Genomic DNA, 15,321 nt, shown 5'->3' with positions numbered 1-15,321 from the left:
GGTTTCTGGAGGGGAAACCAGGAAAGGGAATAACATTTGAAATATAAATAAATAAACTATCTATTAAAAAGAAAATAATCCAAGATGATAGTGCCAAAACATTAGGGCAAACAGGGAAAATAGCTGTGAAGATCATGCCCACAAGAATGGCCCTGGGTAGGGTCACTGTGCCTGAAAGACGCTAATGCTTCATTCATTTTCCTCCCTGGATGTTTTGGTCAGCTTTCTGTCACTGATAAAACGCATGACCAAAAGCAACTTGGAGAGGAAAGGATTTATTTCCTTTTACTTCCACATCATAGTCTCTCATTGTACAGGGACTCAAGGCAGGAAGCTGGAGGTGGAAACTGCAGGAAAAGCCATGGAGGAGTGCTGCTCCCTGAAATGAGCCATGGAGGTTGGTATTGGACAAGTGGTCCTTGGGTGAGCAAGCCATAGGAAGCAAGGCAAGTTTTAAAGCAAGTACCGTTCTTGTTTTCCCTGGAAACATTAGTGGGCCAAAATCACCAATACATCCAGTGTCTCACTCGACAGGCCGTCTTCTCAAGTCTCAAGTCTAAGGTCACATCATCCAGAGACTGAGAGGGCTGAAGGCTGAAATGGGGACAAAAAGCCCTCATGTCTGAGATTTCCAAGAATCACAATTGTAAAAGATCAAAATGCTGAATATTGAAATCAAAAATTCAAATACTTCCTACTGGAGCAGGGCAATTCAATTCATACAGTTGGGAAAGAAAGCTCAATACACAGTAAAACAATAAGAGAAACTTGAGTTTAAAATGTGTCATCTGCCTGCCTGGGCTTTTCTTTCAGTTGTCCAAATAGGCAAAGCTTTAACAGGTTCCTCCTGTTAAAATTCCTACTTGGCTAAGCAAATGATTATTTCAGAAATGACAGTGTGTGTGTCGGGGAGGTTGAGACACTCACAGCGATGGTAATTCAGTCGCAGTCTTCTTTTCACCCAGTTTGTAGCCTGTTCATGATGAGTGAGAAGAGGATTTCGAACACCAAAGGACATGGAAGCCCAGAGCAGAGGACAGGACATTTAATAAGGAATGTTCATATCTAATTATACTCAAATCTCAAAAAGAACAGAGCCACGCACAAAATCACTGACTAATAGGAAAGTCGCACCCTAAAAGGAAAAGGTCAAATACTCATAGACTGCACTCCACACCCCACTGTACAGAATGCCTTAAGGGCACTGTCTATGGACTCCTCTTGTGGCACACTGATCTTTATGTAATTATATTAAATTTTCCTTTTCAGTTTACTATCCATTTTCTCTTTGCATTATTGTCAATACCGAAGGCATATATAAAAACCTTTAAAGAGTTCCAATTCGTGTTTTGTAGTGTTGTTTTTTGTTTTGTTTAGATTTGACATTGTAGAAGTGAGCCATCAGGATTCGTATCATATTGCTTTAAGGATTTAAGGGTAAGCATTGTGGACTCTTACAAAACCATGGGCATCCTCTTAATAAGAACAGATGGATGTCTAGTGGGCATTCTCCTGCTGTGATAAATACCATGACCAAAAACAACCTGGGAAGGAAAGGATTTATTAGGCTTACAATTTCATATTGAGTATCTTACAGCTTCTAATAACAATCCATTACTGAAAAAGAAGTCAGGGCAGGAACTCAAATAGGAACCTGGAATCAGGAACTGAAGCAAAGCCACTCTGGAGGGCTCTTTACTGGCTTTCCCTTTAGGCTCACCATCAGCAGCTATCTTTCTTATACCTCCCAAGACCACCTGCCTAGGAGTGGCACCACCCACAGTGGACTAGGCCCTCACCAAACAACACAATGTCCTAAGGTACTTTTCTCAGTGACACTTCCTCTTCTCAGGTGGTTCTAGCCTGTGTCAAGCTGACACAAAACTAAGCAGCACAGACATGTCCTTTTGTGCATCTACTTAGGTGGAAAGTAAAATCACTCTCATGCTCAGGTCTTTAAGCAACTGCATAGACTGATGCTGCAATGTGGGTTTTGCTCGGTTTCATCAGAAGACAAGCTGTCCCTCAGAGCACTTCATGGGGACACACTTACATGTAGGGTCTACCCAGTGAGCAACTGTGTGGATTGATATAAGTGTGTTTCCTTTTTTGATCTATTTCTTTTTGTTAGTATAGCTCTTCTTATTGAACTTTAACTGATGTTAGTGTATCTGAGTGTTTATACTTATATAATAAATTATATAATATATATTATATAAATTATATTAGTATAGCCTACTGAATTGTTCAAAATGCCCACAAAATATTCCGTGCACTTCTATATTTGTGAAATAGATTCCTCTTTAAAAATATACCACATCTGAGAGTTTAGACATAGAATATTTATATGTGGGATTGTAACAAACTATATGTGACGTTCAAGATTGTCATCCAGGTTTTGAAACAAACTTGGCACTGTGTGTCTGAGATACAAACATAAACATTGCCCTATAAACTCCAAGAGAAAGACTTTCCTGTCTGGGAGACAGAGGTAGACCCTTCACAGGATAGTTAAGACAACCCAAGAAGAAAACATGCTACACACATAGCCTAGAAACTAAGCACAAAGATGCATATCTTAGAAACAGGGGCAACCTCACCGAACGTAGAAACAGACGAACCCCTATGGGAATAAGTCTGTGTACTGAGTGGTTGTAGGGCCCGTGAGATGGTTCAGTGGGTAAAGGTGCCTCCAGGCCTGACTGCCTGATTTTAGTCTCTGGAACCCATGTGGTGGAAAGAGAACTGACTTCTACATTTTTTTTTTTTGGCCTCTAAAAGTTCACTGTGACACACACACACACACACACACACACACACACTCTCTCTCTCTCTCTCTCTCTCTCTCTCTCTCTCTCATGAAATAAATGAATAAAGTACCTCAAAAAGATGGTGGTAAATCAAAAACAAAAAAACAAAAAACAAAACAAACAAACAAACAAAAAAACCCTTTTCTTCCATGACTGGAGTGCCAACAGTGTTTACTTACACAGAATATCCAAAAGTAACAGATTCAAGAGTCACTGCAAATCTATTGATATGAATCCGACAATAGATGAGACCCTCCTTAGGATGTTTGTGAAACCATGTTACCCAATGTTTCTTAGCGTTAATAATTCTTTTATTCCCATGGGGAAAAACGTACATGAAATTCCGTCTTCCTTCGGTCCTTCTGACAAGCTGGGACTTCCTTCTACAGAGCGTAATGCCTTACAATTAGTCCTTATTCCCGCGTCTTCCCCAGAAGACTGTGAATCCTTTGCAGCGCTTTCTACCGCTGCATCTGGCAGAATGCCTGCTTCATGGCGAGTGCTTAGTAAATATTTGTTGAATGATTTAATAGAGATTGCTACTATGTGTGGTTGATTTCGTTTAAATACTTCTGTCCAATCTAATCATAAATGAAAGGTGTTCAGGAAGAAATCTGAATGAAAAAAGCCTTCCACGGAGGCAAGGTTATAGATAACAGCTAATTGAAATATCTTCAAGTCGGCTCCATTACTCCTACCCATGATGCTTTGCTTCTGCTGGTTTCATCATCTTTCAATTCCCTTGGCCTTCTGGTATGTGGTTGCAGTTACATGGCAACATTATTTTCTTACTCTCGGCAATGGGCAATTTTCCAGTGGATCCACCCTACAGAGATGAAGATGAAGCCCCCAGGATGTTTAGCTAAATCAACGACATGACAACGTGGGTGTAATAACGCCCTCCTGTGCAAAATGTCCTCCCCAAGTTCAACGCAAGGATGTGATCTTCACCCCCTACACCTCAGCACTTTCTCTCCCTGTCGACGCTGAAAAGCACCTTCAGTTCTCCCCCTGTTGTCCTGGCTTGTCTGAGGTGGCTTTGTATGCATGTCTGTGTGTACACTCACTCACCCGTTCATTTGTTTCTTTTGAGAAAAGCATTTGATGGAGCTTTAACCTTGGGGCTCGCTTCAGAGTGTGGATGTAGGAAGCGTCTCCACTGCTGAGATGCTTTGTTGTTTGGCTTTCAAAAGAGAAGCACTCTGACATAAAGGACTCGAACTATTTATGTCGCTAAAAACGGCCTGCAACAGGGGCTGGCAGGTGGGGAGGTTTTAGATGGGGTCGTGCTGTGCAGTGGTATGTGGAGCCCATACCCTGACATCCAGTGGACCAGAGCGTCCTCCAGCTGCACCCTGGGCTTCACGGCACTTACAAGGAACCATCTTAAATCATTTTGATCTTAAAGCAATTGGAATCGGGGTGAACCGCAAAACAGAGTTTTATCGTTTAAAAAAAAAAGAAAATGTATCTCTGTGAATAGCCCCTATAGCAGGAGAGGGAAGAAAAGAGATTTCTTGATAAAGGGAGAGCAGTAGACTAAATATGAGCTGAGCATGGGATCTAGACCCCAGCTAGCTACTTAGATCAGGGGTTTACTTTCTCCATCAAACAACATCCACCAATGAAAATGGCAAGATTTCAAAAGATTAAGCAAAATAACACCCTTACCAAATGGGCACTAATATGAGTTAACAAAATCATCAGGCTGGGTTTGGAGCCAGGTGTAGGAAGTGATTTGAGCTCCACTTTGCCCAACAGTCTTGGATGTAACTGTTCTCTGCCTCAGTTTCCACATTTAAAAGATTAGGCAGAATGCCCTTACAGAATCCATGCCAGGTATGAACAAGAGGATACCTAAATAAAATACTTGGCTGAGTGCCCGGTCTATACAGTAAGCCCTCAGTAAGTGTAAAATGCTATTGTTGTTACTACTGATGCTAAGATTATTCAAACAGCAGGATCAGGTTCTTTGGGAGAAAGAAAGAAAGAAAGAAAGAAAGAGAGAGAGAGAGAGAGAGGGAGGGAGGGAGGGAGGGAGGGAGGGAGGGAGGGAGGGGAGCTTCTTATATAACCATGGTACAATAATCAGTAGAGATACTGATGTTGGTACTATGCCATTAAGATGCCCCATTTTTCTGTCAATATCTTTTTTGCCATTCTATAATTCATTCAAGGTTGTCCCTTGTTTACGGTTGTTGTGTTGTCTTGTCTCCTCCAACCCAGAAGGTTTCTCGATGTGTCACTGACTTTTCTGATGAGGGTCTACTGAAGTGATTTGTCCAGGTGATCTGTAGGACTTCTGGGGCTGCCTTTGGTTCTCTCATCATTAGTCTAATTAGACATAAGGAAGAATGTCGTGGAGACACTGTGTCTCTCAGAGCATGAGATCACAGGCTCGAGATCTCCCTGTCCTTAAAGCTGGGAAGATCAATCTCATCGAGTTTACTAAGACACTTCAAAGTCGATATTGTTCCCTTTCCCTACTCTATGGATCAGAGAGTCTCTAACTTCTGCCTTCATCCCATGGGAGAAAAAATACACATGACATCCTGGAGCGAGATGTGTCAGAGACTCCAGACACACGTAGAACCACTGTACCAGCTGATCAGTGGGGAGAAATGAAACGCCACAGCATTGGAAATTTCTCCTAAAACTTTTGTCACAAATGTACACACTAATTAGTACGCCCTTTTTGGTGACTGTGTTCCCCTCACTCTCTCTTTAGTTTTCTTTAACTTATTGTTTTGGTTTATGGATGTGTGCACATGTCTGTCATTTGTGTGCACGCACCTGAAAAGGCCAGAAGAGAGTGTCTGAGCCCCTGGGGATGGAGTGACAGGTGGCTGTGAGGCAGCCAGTGTGATGCTGGAACAAGCTTGGAACCTCTGGAGGAGCAGCATGGGCTCTGAGCCACAGAGCCATCTCCCCGTCCTTCCCTTTAGTCATTAATTAATTTCCTCTAATAATAATATATATAACACACGATGTATTCTGTGAGTTTTCACTTAGTACAATTGCTTGAATTGTGGCTCAAATTGTTATAACTTCGGCCACTGAGGTTCATTTTTCTGTCTTTAACTTTTCTTCTTTTCCCACTTGCTCACTTGCTGGCACTGTGAGGCTAAGCTCAGCTTCTCCTCTAGGAACTCCCCTTTCCTTTCTTCAAAGAATGGTCTTTAGAAATAATGCCCTAGGCTATCAGGGCTCCTCAGGGCTACATGTGCAGTAACCAATGACCACACACATCTATACATCTTAATTTCTGCATCTAACCCCACCACTATTAAAACAAATGTGAGCTGATGCCAATGCCTCTGAATCTAGTGTAGTGCCACACTGAACTTCCTAGCTCTGCCTGGCTTGTTTGCAAACTTCTTTATCTTTCAATGAGAAACAAGGATGATTCCTTTCTACAATGTGCTTATTAATACATTCACTCCACCCAACCACTAACCAATATCACTGTGTGGGACATATTTATAAAATTGAGGTGAATAGTTCATGGACTGCCTCTTTTGGCTTCAACTTTTCCAGTTCCAGTTGCAATGCTGTTCTCCAAAGTTATGTGTGTCTACCAGCTTCCACACTCCCTACCACCCATGGTTATTATAGTCTAGACTTACTTGTCCAGTTGCGCTTCTTCTCTCTTTTCCCTAATGCTTGGATTGTTAAAAATTGAATAAACAGTCCACCCTCTGTGAGGTGCAGGTCCACAGTTCTGTGGGTCATGTCTCTAAATATCACTAAATATTATTTGTAACTCAGCCCTATTCCTGTTCCAGCTACCCATACCCAACTTCCATCCTCCTTTTTGTTCCTGCAATTTTGCCTTTTCCGCAACATCATACGAATGAGGTTGGAGTACAGACGTGTGCACCTGTCTTTCATCTTGAAGAGAGTGCATCTAGAACTCCTTCGTGTTGTCACGTGTGTGAACAGTTGCTTTTCTCTTGTTGATGAGTATTGGCATTTTTGTTTCTCCATGTTCCTGATTTTAGTGATTACATGTGAGTCCGATGCAAACAAATGCATATGTGTATGTGTGTGAGTATCAGTTCTCGGTTCACTTAGTTAATTACAAGGTTTAGTAAGCTGTATACCCAGTATCTGCTTAATACTTCAAACCCACACACTATTCCCTAAAGTACCTGGTACTGCATGCCCACTAAACTCCGGGTTCTCCAACAGATTGGGAAAAGATCTTTACCAATCCTACAACAGATAGAGGCCTTATATCCAAAATATACAAAGAACTCAAGAAGTTAGACCGCAGGGAGACAAATAACCCTATTAAAACATGGGGTTCAGAGCTAAACAAAGAATTCACAGCTGAGGAATGCTGGATGGCTGAGAAACACATAAAGAAATGTTCAACATCTTTAGTCATAAGGGAAATGCAAATCAAAACAACCCTGAGATTTTACCTCACACCAGTGAGAATGGCTAAGATCAAAAACTCAGGTGACAGCAAATGCTGGCGAGGATGTGGAGAAAGAAGAATACTCCTCCGTTGTTAGTGGGATTGCAGACTGGTACAACCATTCTGGGAATCAGTCTGGAGGTTCCTCAGAAAATTGGACATTGAACTGCCTGAGGATCCAGCTATACCTCTCTTGGGCATGTACCCAAAAGATGCCCCAACATATAAAAAAGACACATGCTCCACTATGTTCTTAGCAGCCTTATTTATAATAGCCAGAAGCTGGAAAGAACCCAGATGCCCTTCAACAGAGGAATGGATACAGAAAATGTGGTACATCTACACAATGGAATACTACTCAGCTATCAAAAACAATGACTTTATGAAATTCGTAGGCAAATGGTTGGAACTGGAAAATATCATCCTGAGTGAGGTAACCCAATCACAGAAAAACACACATGGTATGTACTCATTGATAAGTGGCTATTAGCCCAAATGCTTGAATTACCGTAGATGCCTAGAACAAATGAAACTCAAGACGGATGATCAAAATGTGAATGCTTCACTCCTTCTTTAAAAGGGGAACAAGAATACCCTTGGCAGGGAATAGAGAGGCAAAGATTAAAACAGACACAGAAGGAACACCCATTCAGAGCCTGCCCCACATGTGGCCCATACATATACAGCCATCCAATTAGACAAGATGGATGAAGCAAAGAAGTGCAGGCCGACAGGAGCCGGAAGTAGATCGCTCCTGAGAGACACAGCCAGAATACAGCAAACACAGAGGCGAATGCCAGCAGCAAACCACTGAACTGAGAACGGGACCCCCGTTGAAGGAATCAGAGAAAGAACTCGAAGAGCTTGAAGGAGCTCGAGACCCCAAAAGTACAACAATGCCAAGCAACCAGAGCTTCCAGGGACTAAGCCACTACCTAAAGACTATACATGGACTGACCCTGGACTCTGGACTCTGACCTCATAGGTGGCAATGAATATTCTAGTAAGATCACCAGTGGAAGGGGAAGCCCTTGGTCCTGCTAAGACTGAACCCCCAGTGAACGTGATTGTTGGGGAGAGGGCGGCAATGGGGGGAGGATGGGGAGGGGAACACCCATAAAGAAGGGGAGGGGGAGGGATTAGGGGGATGTTTGCCCGGAAACCAGGAAAGGGAATAACACTCGAAATGTAAATAAGAAATACTCAAGTTAATAAAAAAAAAAGAAAGAAATTAATCTATAAAAAAATTTTTAAATGTTAAGTTAGAAAGAAAATAAAATGAACTTATTTACTAAAAAAAAGAAATTAATCTATAAAAAATTTTTAAATGTTAAATTAGAAAGAAAATAAAATGAACTAAATGAACTTATTTACTAAAAAAAAGAAATTAATCTATAAAAAAATTTAAAATGTTAAATTAGAAAGAAGGGGCTGGGGATTTAGCTCAGTGGTAGAGCGCTTACCTAGGAAGCGCAAGGCCCTGGGTTCGGTCCCCAGCTCCGAAAAAAAGAACCAAAAAAAAAAAAAAAAAAAAAAAGAAAAGAAAATGAACTTATTTACTAAAAGAAAAAAAAACCTCCGGGTTCTCTCTGTTCAGTCTCATCTTATTCATGGAATTGGGGCTACCATGTTCATGCCCCTTGGACTATCCTAGTATAATGATATCTCATTTTGGTCTTCATTTGTATTTCTCTAAAAGCTGATTATAAGCACATGGTTATATTTACTCTTTATATGTCATCTTCATTAATGTTTTGGTTCCAGTCTTTTGCAGCCCCCTCCCCTGCGCAGCAGTGAGGATTGAACCTAGGCTCTCCCACATGCTACGGAAGCTTTGGACCACTGAGCTGTACTTCCAACCCTAGCTACTTTTAAGGGAACTGTTTTTATTGTTGAGTTTTAATGTTTTGTCACATCATGTGTGTTGAACTTTAAGATTTTTAAAAATGTCTCAGGCATGTATCTTATTAGGAATGCACCTTGCAAAAAATTTATTCTAATCGTTGGTCTTTTTATTTCCATTGTGCTAATGGTGTTTTTCTATGCTATTGGTAAAACGTCAATGTGTTAGGCTTTCTCGTATAAATCATGCTTTTGATTTCAAAACTAAAACATTGGGAAAACCCAAAGTCACATTAGCTTTTCTGGAGATATTTTACAGTCACATATTTCATATGTAAGTCAATAATCCACTTTCAGTTGTTCACATGTATCTCATCTTTTTTTTATTTCTTACACAAGTGGGTGTCAGATTCTCCCTGGCCACTTCTTAAAAAGGCCATTCTCTCTGTTGTAAACTTTCTCTGTGGACTTGCTTAAAAACATGTAACCACATCACATGAGTCTATTCTGAGCCTCACATTTAGAGCCTGCGCCCATGTCTGTCCGGCCGGTACTCATGCATCCTCGCGAGCGTGCTTTCTGTCCCTCACTTGGTCTCTGCGGTAAGGTTCACTTTCCTTTGCATTCGTCCCACTGTGGTTATTGGAAGTTTCTAGTCTAATGAGACCGTTAGCTGGAAATAGCTGTCTCATACTTGAAGTTAAGCAGCGGCTTCCTTTTATCGGGGCAGGTTCTGCGATAAGTCCATAGGAGGAATATGGAAGCCCATTGTCCGGAGGGATTTGGGACTGAGTGATCCATAAACCCTAGGCTTCTAATCTTGCTGATGATACAGCTCTTTAGTCTAGGGTTAGCCAGGCTGCTGTCATTCTTTCAGGATCCATGTCCTCTTCGATTTGGATCCTTATTTTGTGCTGCTATACAGAGAGAATCTGTCCTCACAGAGCCCCACCCACACTTGCTCTACTAAGACCACCACTGAACATTTGTTCGTCTGGTATTGGGGGATGGAGTGGTGAGGCCCAGTCTAAACTCTAAGCATCAAGAGGTTTGGGTTCTGGCATCCATGAGCTCTACAGATTCCTGCCCTGTGAGTGGGCGGGGCTTGTTCTGAGATGCACGCCCACTCCACCCACCTTGTTTCTGTTTATCGGTTCTCTTTTTCCAGCTGCAATCCATTTCCACAGGAAGAACAGACAACTTTTCTTCCCTTATCACAAACTCAGTGTTTTTGTTATTCAAGAGATAGTTCCAGAGGGTTTTCCACAGTGAGTGCCGTTCCCTACCCGCAGCAAACAAGTTAGAATGAGGAGAAGATGTTCAACAGTAAATCAATAATGAGATGAAGTTCACACTTAAAAACATATGGAGTCTGTTCTGAAACCAGACAAGACACGTAGACAGGTTTTATAACTCTCCTGTGCAAAGTAAAAGCAAAGACCACCATCCTAGCTGCCTATACCAAAAATCCTCCCACAGAGTGAACTTCCCGGGCTGCTCCAGAGTGAGAGGATGCAAGCTTGGCTGGATTTCCTTACAGAGTAAAACGAACTAAACTTCATTTTGTTTTTGTCTGCTGAGACGGAGGAATGGGAGCAGGCAGGCAGAGAGGAACATGTAAAGTGTCTTTATGTCAGTCAGGTAGTCTAAAACGAAACAGAGCAAGTGTGCGGCTAGGGCGCCTGTGCTGCCCATCACTTTTAAATTTAACAATGCAGACAAAGATGTTTGACAATGCAGACAATGTTTGAGCAAATGTAGGGCAGCTTGGAACCAAGGGCAGAGGCTGAGCCCCAGGTCTGGATCAGCTGCCTGATTCTGAACAGGATAAAAGCCAGAGAAGCCATGGAAGGGAATATCTAGAGTTAGTACAAATCTCACTGACAGACTATTATCGAGGCACCCAAGAGACCCCACGGGATCTTTTCCAAGTCAAAGCAGGTGCCTGAGATGCTGGGACTAACTCATAGTCCAGTCCTTTAAGAGAGCAGGAAAATTTGGACCCATTTCCAGGAATCTAGTTCTCATGAACACAAACAAGGTACATTCTGCATGAGAGCAAATATTAACTATATATTGGGGGTGGGGGGGATTTGCTGTTATTGGTTGGTTGGTTTTGCTTATTTGAGACAGGGTTTCACTGTGTAGCCTTGTCTGGCCTGGAACTCACTATGTGGAACAGGTTCTTCCCCCGAAGGCTGAGATGAAAAGCATGCATACTATGCTAGTCAAACACATGTGTTGTTAATATAAATACATGCACCTTGACAAAGGCAAATTGATTGTGTCCCAACAGGCTTTGCTCCTGTGAAACTTACCAAAATAATAATAATAATAATAATAATAATAATAATAATAATAACAACAACAACAATAGGATGGGTGACTCATTCAAAAGTTACGTTACACACAGTTATATCTCTAAAGAAAGGGAAAAGACAGTTGAGAGATAGTACAGAACTTATTGTTATGTTTAAAATGGGATTGCTCTGCCCTAACAGGAAGATTTGGTGTTTTCATGATGATCTGAAAAGAAGAGAGACATGATGTAAAAAGCCTTGTCTCCAGGAGGATCAACTACTGCCACACAGGAAGCTTCTGCTCCGAAACGTGTCCGACGATGCTATTGAAGTCCTGCTGCAGGTAACATCCCGCTAGCAAAAGGCAAATTGGGCACAAAATACCAATTATTTCACACCTGAGACACAAAAGAAAGACATATTACAAACAAGTGTATTTTAGGAGATTCTTTCAAAACAGTTAATCACTAACTTTGGCTCCTAGTCTGTTGTATGAACTTCAGTAGCAAACAAGAGGCAGTTGGAGTTACTGTCAACAACAGAAGCACTCCATAAGAGAGTCAAAATTGTTAAAGTAAGCCTCCTGTGCATTTATGTTGTAGCGATGCTTCTTACAAACAAGGGAGAAAATGTCACTAAAAACTCCAGGTATTATTCTGGGAAACACTCACGATCACATTGTCTTGCCTTACTTTCTCAGCTCCAAAATACCTTTCGCCCTTTGTTGAAACTATCAAAGACAAATTCCATTCTTCTGAATTCCCTGGAGAGTGGTCCGTCATGGAGATAGCACGCCACTGTCAATCGAAGTACATTTGACAGTGAGGAACTTCAAAATTAATCCTGATAGACTTAACACACTAGATTGGGTGTGTCGATTGGCTTCCCAGAGGCAAACCCACATATTGGGAGTTTTGAACATGAAGTGTATCTGGAATAGGATCCTAGAAACCTCTAGGAATGGTGATCCAGGCAAGGGCTGGGGATCACGCCAACAGAGAGGGCATTGTCAAGCTGACACAGCAGATAACTGAGGCCTTCCCAGGGAAACTATGGGAAATTGGGTATAACATACCTTATAGCTGTCCCAGTCTGAGGACTGTGTTTGGCAGAACTTATCCACTGACCCCTGAAAGCTTTGTCCTGTTTGAGTCTCTCCACCTCCAGGAAGGAGAGAAATGTCCTCAGGAGACTGTTGAGAGGAGGATGTCAAAAAGACATGTGCTCACCCAGCATCCTCCCAGACGCACTCAAACATCTCACTAACAAAGTTTAGAACTGTGACAGGAAAAGGTGTCTAGGTAGTGAGGGATTCATTCTTTTCAATAGGTGATTTTGAAACTTTCTCTTGGTTTTCTTTTGGCTCGTCATTCCAGGGACTTCAGCTCATGGTCAGCTGTTCCTCTGGCTTCAGATTGGAGGCAAAGCAGAATATCATGGCGAGGAGTGAATGTGGCAGAGGAGACAGTACTCTCACACATCTGAGAAGCACAGGGATAGAAAGGGGGAGCGGAGACAAGATAAGGCATTCCCTCAGCCACCCTCAGCCAACCGGCCCCACCTCCCATAGTCTCCACCATCTTCCGAAAGCCTCTTCAGTTATGAACCCATCAGTAGATCAACTTACAATGGCCAGAGACCTAGGCAGTCATAAAATTAGGCTATTTAATAAAGTGAGAGGAAATTTCCATGCTAATGAGATGGGTATGTTATTTTTACATGAAGGAGTAACTATTTGATAGTGTAAGATGTGGAACATCTTCAACGACTTTCAGAGTTAAATAATACTTCGACTTTTACAATCGTCAATGCTGAGAATGGTAGTATAAGATAGTATACATAGTATAAGATAGTATACATAGTATAAGATGGTATACATAGTATAAGATAAGATGGTATACATAGTATAAGATGGTATACATGGTATAAGATGGTATACATGGTATAAGATGGTATACATAGTATAAGACGGTATACACAGTATACGATGGTATACATAGTATAAGATGGTATACACAGTATACGATGGTATACATAGTATAAGATGATGCTATACATAGTATAAGACGGTATACGTAGTATAAGATGTATACATATAGTATAAGATAGTATATGTAGTATAAGATGGTATGCATAGTATAAGATGATGGTATACATAGTATAAGATGGTATACATAGTATACGATGGTATACACATTATACGATAGTATACACAGTATAAGATGGTATACACAATATAAGATGGTATACACATTATACGATGGTATACACATTATACGATGGTATACACATTATACGATGGTATACACAGTATAAGATGGTATACATAGTATAAGATGGTATACATAGTATACGATGATGGTATACACATTATACGATAGTATACACAGTATAAGATGGTATACACAGTATAAGATGGTATACATAGTATAAGATGGTATACATAGTATAAGATGGTATACATAGTATAAGATGGTAGAAGTATGTTCACAGTCATTTGAGAAACAGAAATACAGTTCTACTCAAGTCAAAATTCATTAAATGATTCTTAATGAAACTCGAGTCAGCCACTCAAATAGCAAATTTTTAAAATCAAATATTCTAGCACAATACAATACAAAGATATACTAATTAGATACCTACCTACTAAGGAAAATATCACAAGTTTTTGCTTTCCATAATTACACTATAAGAACAAGAAACTTGGCTCGTACAATGAAAAACCGGGCAGTCAGAGCACACAGGCTCGTCGCCAAGCTGAGGGGCTTCAGTTACCACTGTTAGCATGACATGTCACAGGGGCCACTGCAACACAGCATGTGTGTGTTCATAAGCAAGGTTACATGCAAGCCCTGTGATGTCAGAAACCCCTAGACTCATTAAATACCTGATTTTGAATTAAGTTTTGGTCTTTGGGCAGTCAGGAAACTTTTACTGTTGCCAGCCTGTTTGTGCCACGCCCCCTAACCTTCAGTAATGTGGCCAAACAAGAGGCCATGTCCCTTAGTTTCAGAAGCTATGGGATGAAGAAATCAGAACAGCATTAATGGTGACAGGGAAAACAAGGTTAAGAACTGGCTAAGGTATGTGCTAGTGTATCCTGTACGCCTACCCAAGGCTAGAAGAAAGTTTATTAGGAGGCGTCTGGAACATCAAGGTGTGAAGGAGTTACCCAGATAAGGCCCTACGGTGGATCCTTCCTCCTCCGCCAATGCTAACTGGGGAGTTCTATGTGTCACAGACATTATTCTACTAGTTTGCATCATATACATCGATCATACAGGTCACTACACTCGTGAAATGTAAGAGTTTAGCATGTGTTCCTCATGTTAGGTGATGTTCTTTCCTCTTTTAAAAGCATATATTTTGTATTATATAAAGCAAGAGTCCTTCTGATCCCCCAGAAGATCTGTTCCAGGACACTGCGGCCCTCTCAGATCCTGAAGTAAGCAGATGCTAGCTGTCCTAATCTAAAATGGTAGCATCTTTGTGTGCATCCTGCACACATCTTTCTGTGTACTTCATGAGGCTAATCCATGCTACCTAATTCAGGGTAAACACTATTCAGATCTTTGTGATACTGGATTATTTACATAATAAAGAAGAATGAGGTCTCTATGTGTTCAATACAGACATAAGAGGTTTTAGATTCTTGGGGCTTTTCTTTGTGTTGTTGTTGTTGTTGTTTGGTTTGGTTTTGAATCTGCGTTTTGCTGACAACCCACATAAAGAACCTACAGATTAGGGGGGCACTTATTATGCTTTTCTTTTAAATTAAGAATTGTCCCATTAGGATCAGGATTTAACATAGAAATATCTCAGGATAGAAGCTGTTATATCAAAACCTACCGCAGGCTCTTAAGATAGGCTGGACTATTCTTGGTTACCCCTGTGATTTTGCAAGTCACTGGCTAAAACAACAGTATGTCACGCCACTCTGGACAGT

The 15,321-nt window shown here is 41.2% G+C and overlaps 1 pseudogene; it reads right to left on the bottom strand.

Annotated features, from left to right (window-relative positions):
- Nucleotides 1-6,542, bottom strand: part of Fcf1-ps6 (Fcf1 rRNA-processing protein, pseudogene 6) — a 16,613-nt pseudogene extending 10,071 nt beyond the window's left edge.
- Between the last annotated feature and the right edge of the window lie 8,779 nt (nt 6,543-15,321).

This window comes from Rattus norvegicus, chromosome 9 (assembly GCF_036323735.1).
Source record: "Rattus norvegicus strain BN/NHsdMcwi chromosome 9, GRCr8, whole genome shotgun sequence".
Lineage (NCBI taxonomy): Eukaryota > Metazoa > Chordata > Mammalia > Rodentia > Muridae > Rattus > Rattus norvegicus.
This window is presented reverse-complemented; position numbering and strand designations above follow the sequence as displayed.